Genomic DNA, 6508 nt, shown 5'->3' with positions numbered 1-6508 from the left:
GGGAGTGGTTTTACATCACAGCTCCCAGAAGTGCCAAGTGGGCGGCTGCCCCTGCTTTCCGCTCAGGCCCTCCACCACAACTAATGTCATGGATTAGCAGAGGGCTAAGCTGGGGTCCCACCAAGGACGTGCCTGTACTGCAAAGCCGCATTCAAAATCTCTTTGAAGGAGATTTCAGTTTGATTATGGTAATGCAAGTCATGCTGGTTCGATGAATCCAGCCATGCAAACGCCAGCCTCTTTGCATGTGGGAGTTCAACCCAGAAGGACCGCGCGCTATTCAGAATTTCCTCAGCCTGACGCATGAGGAGATGTATAGATCATTCTTCAGACCCCAGATAGAGTGTCTGGATACTACCGAGGACGTGGGCCTGAGCAGCAACCGCACCGCCGACCAAGTAAGTAATCCTCTAGCCGAACACACCGTCTTTCATTTATCATGACGTTATTCTGAGAAATCCCTCTTTGACAAGGACTGGATAACAAAAGCGAAGATGATTCGGTGTTCAGCCCCCCTTCCCGAGGGTTTGGAAAATCCGGTACTAGAGAAGATGCTCGAGCTAGCACCTTGCCCGGAGCCCTCAAAGGAAGACAAAGGGGGGAATAATGAGGGCGAAAGCGGGCCTCCACCACTACCTATTCCGACCGAGGGAACGAGCGCCTCCATGAGGGAGGATAACCGAGGGGAGGAATCTGACATTCTCTCACCCCGGGGAAGGAAGAGGACTACCTCTGAAGATCCAGAAACCAAGGATTCCAAGCGGGAGAAGAAATCTCCACCAGAGGGTCCTACCTTGGAGGGTGCTCTTGCCGCACAAAGTCCGCGTGGGGATCAGGCCTCTAACGAGCTATAAATAATTAAAAAGTACTTTAATAGTGAAGATATATTACCTTACCTCTGAGGAAAATAACCGAAGTATTTATCTTGCAGTTCGGATCTTAGCCCTTCTCAGCAGAGCTCGTCTTCGGGGGATCTTCTTCCAGAGATGATGGAGAGCGAAACGCCTCCCCCGGACTCCTCCGCTCAAGAAGCGGGCGACCTTGAAGTGTCGTCACGGAGGGCCTCTCCGGATCTGGTGAGGCCAGAAGATAATCCTATAGTCACCCGAAGTCCCCAGCGTCCGGCTCTCGAAGAGAGCAAACAGAAGAACCCGGCACTGTCTGGTATGCGGTCGAACGTACTGAGAGAGCTGTTGGAGTGGGCGGCCATCTCAAAAGAACACCGTACATTGATGGGTACGGTGATGGAAAGGATTTCATCCGCCGAAAGCGGGTTGCATGATGCCTTTATGAGTCTACTGACAGGCTTTGAGGTACGTAAAATGATATACATTTGTGATGGTACCACACATTTTTAGGTGTGCCCTGTGTAGATAGTAGCCCCTGAGACTCTGGTTGTCACCGAGAATGGCGGCAAACGGAGGATCGTAGTCCCAGACAATAACCAAACCGCGTTAATGTGCAGGTAGTGGGAGCTCCGGTGGCTAGCCGGACTCATGAGTTTGCCGTACTGAAGCGGCAACTAGATGCGGCGGATGCCGACATCGAGCTTGTTAACAAGAGGCTTGACGAGGCACAGGGTAAGTGGTATTTTCTGGAGAATGCCACATAGTAAGAGCAGCATGATGCCAGTATCTTTAATATGTTGTGACTGCAGATAGAGCTGCCACCGTGGAAACCCTGCGGGCGGAACTTGCCCTAGCCAAAGAACAAGCAAGGATTAGTAATGCGGCTGCTTTGAAGGCGGCCGAAGAGTTGAAAGCCGAGAAGGTCACGCATTGCGAAAGCAAAGAGAAGATGGCCAAGATGGCTGTAAGTTAAAAGACACTGTCGACCGTTGCCAGTTCCTTGAAAAAGAAAATCAAGCGAAGGCAATGGACCTTCAAAAGGCCACGATGGCGAACAAAGACACCCGCTCTGCTATGGGAGCGAAGAAGGAGGAGCTGCGTGAAGCCGGGGATATTGCGGCTGGGAAGCCCTTTATGCCGCGGAGAAAGTTCGGAGACCCGCGGTATGCCCCTCTGGATCGGCTGTGGAGTTCGGCAGACGCATATATGGACTTGGCGGCGAGCGCTGTCGTTGCGGCCAAATACTTCCGAGATCAAATAGATCATGAAGTGGACAAGTTGTTCTGGTCGCAATTTAACATTCTAGAGCGTCCGCTTCCGTTGACTGATCAGCTAGCCGAATGGGCCGAACTCAATAGGTTGTCCGGGCTCGCCATGAGGTATGTCGTGGATCGGGTGTGGCCGGAAAAGCCGAAGCCGAACAGCTATTTCAGCTTAGTGCAGTAGTTCCTTGGTGCGGTGCCACGCATCAATGCGATGAAGAGGTCGGTGTGCATAGAAGGCTCGCGGATGGCCCTTCCCGTGTTAAAGCATACTGGGCGGAGATGGATGCTACCACTGTTGCGGCGCAGGGTTCGGCCATAGGCCGAGTGGCTGCCGAGCACTATTTCGAAGAGGTTCTCGAGGGTGCTCGTTTGATAGAGGCCCAGTGCTCGAAGAATATTATGTTTGAGTGACATGTATTCCCATTGTAAACAAAATTTTTTTATGAAATCTATTAAGGTTGTGTTTATACTTTTTCCTGAAAGTAGTATGATGCCTCCTGTGCGGCCGTTTATGTATACATGTGTATAACCTGAAAGATTGCAGTCGTCGGCTTCAGCCCCCACGCATATAATGTGGAGGTGTTCGCAGAAGACGTGTGTTCACACTTAACCCAACGTCTTGGTCCTATTAAGGAGTTGATAGCGCAGCGAACGAGGCAACCAGACTATAATGCTTTAACACTTTCACTTAGCCATAGGAGTTTGACAGTGGGGCTACTATATAGCCCCTGGTGGCTCCGCACTCTCCCGAATTCGGGGTGCGTGCATGCCTGGCCGGGAAACGGCCCTTCGTTAAGGCAGAGGAATTCTAACATTCCGATAGGTCATCGAGTGGTTGACCAATCTCACGCTATATGATGACAGTCAGTTTTCGGCTTTCTCTACTAAGGTGCTCGTCCGGATGACCCGGGGCACAATCGCAGTAGTTCTCCTAGTGCTTCCTTAGCCGATAGAGCGGAACGTAAGGTACCAAAACATAGGAGCCGGGCAAACCCAACATTTGACCAAAGACATGATTCGGAGCTGATGCATATAGGGCCAAACTCGCGACGCCGAACACTCCCTAAGGTATTCGGTCTTTATGGTATGAACCGGGCCTAATCAGCGCCCTTTGTAAGAAGCCCCTGGTGTTCAGGTACGTGCATTATTCTAACGTGGCCACATGCCAAGACGCCAGCATCCTTCTCAATTGTACTGAGAATCTGAGGGATGTGTATCAACAAGAGACAGTAAAAAAGGTTGACGCAGGGTCTTAATCTAAAAAGAATCCTTGGAACGGGTCCCTGCTGCACGTCTGTGCATGTGTCTCCGTTGTGCCGTATCCTGGACGGGTGTAGCATGGTGGTCATCTGTAAAAGAGAGGAACTTAGGTGAAAAGTTGTCATGAAAAAAGGTAGGTTTTTTGAAAAAATCATGTATAATTCAAAATGAGTAAAAATTGCCACTTGTCTGCGCGCGTTGAGCCCCTTGTATTTGTGATAGGGGTGTGGCCGTCAAACATGTACAAATTACATACAGCTGCGCTGGACTCGTCTAACCGTGTCCGTGGTCTTGACGACCTATCGAATACTTCAGTTGGTGAGGCCGTTTTAGTTTGCGGCTGCCCAGGCAGCCGCATTCTCTTCGGTGCACAGGGATCGCTCCATATTTCCATTTATTGTAATGATGCCACGTGGACCGGGTATCTTAAGTGTGAGGTAAGCGTAGTGCGGTATTGCATTAAAGCAAGCGAAAGCTTCACGTCCAAGTAGTGCTTGATAGCCACTTTGGAACAGAGCAATGTGGAAGGTTAAATTTTCGCTACGGAAGTTATCGGGGAAGCCGAATATAACTTCTAGTAGCAGGGAGCCCGTGCAGTGAGCCCCTGGGCCTGGCGTTACTCCTTTAAAGGCAGTATTGTTGTGGCAAATTTTCGTTGGGTCTATCCCCATTTTGCTGATTGTGTCCTGATATATCAGGTTTAGACTGCTGCCACCGTCCATCAGGACTCGTGTGAAATGGTATCCGTCAATTATTGGGTCTAATACCAAGGCAGCCCATCCTGCATGCCGGATATTTGCTGAGTAATCCCGATGGTCAAAAGTGATTGGTTGAGCTGACCAGTGGCAGGACTCCGCGGTGATAGGCCCTTGGGCATATTTCTCTGGGAGTGCCGCTTTATTTCTCCCCTTGATCACGTGTAACACATTTACTGTTTTGACTTCTGGTGGAAATTTCTTTTGTTCCCCAGTGTCTTGCCTGAGAGGCTCATCCTCGTCTTCGCTTGGTGTATCCTCCCCCTTGTGTACGGTGTTCAGCTTGCTGGACTGCTTGAAGACCCAACATTCTCTATGGGTATGATTAGTGGGTTTACCATGGGTGCTATGGATCTGACATATTTGGTCCAGAATTTTGTTCAGGCTGGACAGTTCATCTCTGGCGCCTTTAGGGGGCGGCTTTTGCTCACCTGGCCGAGAGCTTCTGAATCCGGCGTTTACTGCCATGCTCTTCGGGCTGTCTTCTTTATTCCGGCGCTTATTATTTTTGTTGCGTCGTGATTTCCCGTTTTCATCTCTAACTTCGGATGTACTTGGGTCGCTGGTGCTACATCTGGCTAGCCAGCTCTCCTCACCCGCGCAAAAGCGGGTCATGAGGCTTGTTAATGCTGCCATTGTTCTCGGCTTTTCTTGGCCGAGGTGTCTGGCAAGCTATTCGTCACGGACGCTATGCTTAAAAGCTGCCAAGGCTTCGGTGTCCGGACAGTCGGCTATTCGGTTCTTTTTAGTAAGAAACATGTTCCAAAGCTTTCGGGCTAGCTCTCTGGGTTGTTGAGTTATATGACTCAAATCATCCGCATTCGGACATAAGTCCCTTGAAAATTTGCCCGAAAAGCATCTTCGAGCTCTTCCCAGCTTCCAATGGAGTTTTCGGGGAGGCTTTTAAGCTAGTGCCGAGATGGCCCTTTGAGCTTGAGGGGTAAGTACTTGATGGCGTGGAGATCATCTCCTCGAGCCATATGGATATGGAGGATATAGTCCTCAATCCAGACCCCAGGGTCTGTTGTTCGTCGTATGCCTCTATGTTTACGGGTTTGAATCCCTCTGGAAATTCATGGTCCAACACCTCATCGATAAAACATAGGGGGTGTGCGGCACCCCTGTATCTGGGTTTACCATGTTGTTCGGATGTTTGTTGTGTTGCATCATATGCTAGAGCGTGCTTGCGTGGTCCATAGATGGATCTGGTTGCGCCGTCCTTTTGATGCGAGCCCTCACGTGGATCGCATATTGGCTTATGTGCGGCGTTGTTTGCCGCTGTATGTTGGCCGTGAGGTCGTCTATCCGGCCAGGTGGCCGTTTTAATTTTTGGTTGCGGCGGATCTAAGGCCTCCTCGTCGAATTCAGGTAGCAACTTCCGCTTCGGGTAGCTCTTGGTGGGGCAATTACCGCCGTACGTCGCTGCTGTATTGAGTAATTTACTCCATCTGATTTTAAGTGTGTCCTGCACAGCCTTGAGCCTTTGCTTCTGCTTTTTTAGACTCCTCGTGGTGGCAACGAGCCTTTGATGGGCATTCTGTTGCTCCGGGTGTCTGTCCGGTGTGATGTCATCCGGGCTGTTATCTTTGACAGAATCGGGTTGTTCGGTTTGATTCTCTGTGTTGCCGTGGTCCGGCGATGGTTCACCCTGCTCTAACGCTGGGTCTGTATGATCGTTGTTTCTGCCGAGGCGGGATTTGGAGCGGCGCTTACGCCGCCGCTTTGACTGCTTCTCGAGGGGACAACCCTTCATTGCGTCCTGCTGTTCCTCGTGGTCGTTTTCTTTTGGTGTGTCCACCATATATACGTCATGTGATGAAGTGGGCATCCAGTGCCCTGTGGGCAGTGGTTCCTGTTCGTCTCCTCCATCGTTGTCCATACTGTCGATGTCTTCAGAGTCAAAGTCGAGCATGTCGGTTAGATCATCGACAGTGGCTACTAAGTGGGTGGTGGGTGGGCAGTGAATTTTGACACCATCCGCATCCCAATCCCGCCGGACATAGTTCGGCCAGGATTCTCCTGACAAGGAGAGAGACCTTAATGAGTTCAGTATGTCTCCAAGGGGCGAGTGCTGAAAAATATCCGCGGAGGTTTCCAATAACGTCGCGTTTCTGAGGATCCGTTCGACTTCGCCCGTTTGTCTTCTTCATGGACTCATTCTTCTTCCTTGCGGAATTTCAGGCAAGATGACCATACCCTCGAAATCACTTCTATCTTTGCTTGCTAGATGCTCGATTTTTTGCTATGCCTATGCCGCGATACCTACCACTTGCTTATCATGCCTCCCATATTGTTGAGCCAAGCCTCTAACCCACCTTGTCCTAGCAAACCGTTGTTTGGCTATGTTACCCCTTTTCTCAGCCCCTCTTATAGCGTTGTT

This window comes from Triticum urartu, chromosome 6A, assembly GCF_056163025.1.
Source record: "Triticum urartu cultivar PI428250 chromosome 6A, HENAU_Tu73, whole genome shotgun sequence".
Taxonomy (NCBI): Eukaryota; Viridiplantae; Streptophyta; class Magnoliopsida; order Poales; family Poaceae; genus Triticum; species Triticum urartu.
This window is presented reverse-complemented; position numbering follows the sequence as displayed.